Genomic DNA, 1,054 nt, shown 5'->3' on the forward strand with positions numbered 1-1,054 from the left:
GGGCCACCAGGGGGCAGACGCTCGATGCAGGAGCTGCCCTCTGTGGTCAGTGCACTCCCACATGGGGGAGCTCTGCTCAGCCACAAGCCAGGCTGACGGCTGCCATTACAGCGGTGGTGGTGGGAGCCTCTCCTGCCTCCTCAGCAGTGCTAAGGATGTCCGACTGCAGTTTAGGCCTGCTCCCCCCGCTGGCGTGGACATCCCCTGAGGCCTGCTGGGCTGCCAGAGGGATGTCTGATTGGGCCTAAGCCAGGAGGTGGTCATCCCCTGAGAGGTCCCAGACTGCGAGAGGGCACAGGCCGGGCTGAGGGACCCCTCCTCCCTCCCCGAGTGCACAAATTTTTGTGCACTGGGCCTCTAGTATCTAATAAAATACAAAGAAGTCTTCGAATGGAAGAAGATAACTTATATTATGCTAGAGGCCCGATGCATGAAATTCGTGCGCTTGGGGTGGGGGCTGACCCTCAGCTCCCACCCACCACAGCAGACGCCCCCAACTGCCCTCCCCTGCTGGCCTGATTCCCCACAACTGCCCTCCTCTGCAGGCCATTTGTGGTGGCCATCTTTGACCACATGGGGGCGGCCATCTTGTGTGTTGGAGTGACGGTCAATTTGCATACCAGTTACTAATTAGCATATCAGGGCTAAATAGTATATCCCTCTCTTATTGCATTGGAGGGATGGTCAATTTGCATACTGGTTGTGAGTAATTAGCATATGGAGGCTAATTAGCATATATCTCTTTTATTATATAGGACTAGAGGCCTGGTGCACAAAAATTTGTGCACTTGGGGGGGGGGTGTCCCTCAGCCCGGCCTGTGCCCTCTCACAATCTGGGACCCCTCAGGGGATGACCACCTGCTGGCTTAGGCCCGCTCCCCAGGGGATTGGGCCTAAGATGGCAATCAGACATCCCTCTGGCAGCCCGGCAGCCCTCAGGGCATGTCCACTTGTCAGCGAGGAGTAGCCCTAAGCTGCAGACATCCTTACCACGGCTGAGGAGGCAGGAGAGGCTCCCACCACCACTGCTGTACTGACAGCCCTCAGCCTGGAT

General features: G+C 57.3%; 1 protein-coding gene across 1 annotated transcript in view; it reads left to right on the forward strand.

The window, feature by feature from the left end:
• Nucleotides 1–1,054, forward strand: part of MICU3 (mitochondrial calcium uptake family member 3) — a 71,947-nt gene that overhangs the window by 11,029 nt on the left and 59,864 nt on the right. The gene's annotated exons all lie outside the window — the stretch shown is intronic.

Source organism: Myotis davidii, unplaced genomic scaffold (genome assembly GCF_000327345.1).
Source record: "Myotis davidii unplaced genomic scaffold, ASM32734v1 scaffold71, whole genome shotgun sequence".
Taxonomy (NCBI): Eukaryota; Metazoa; Chordata; class Mammalia; order Chiroptera; family Vespertilionidae; genus Myotis; species Myotis davidii.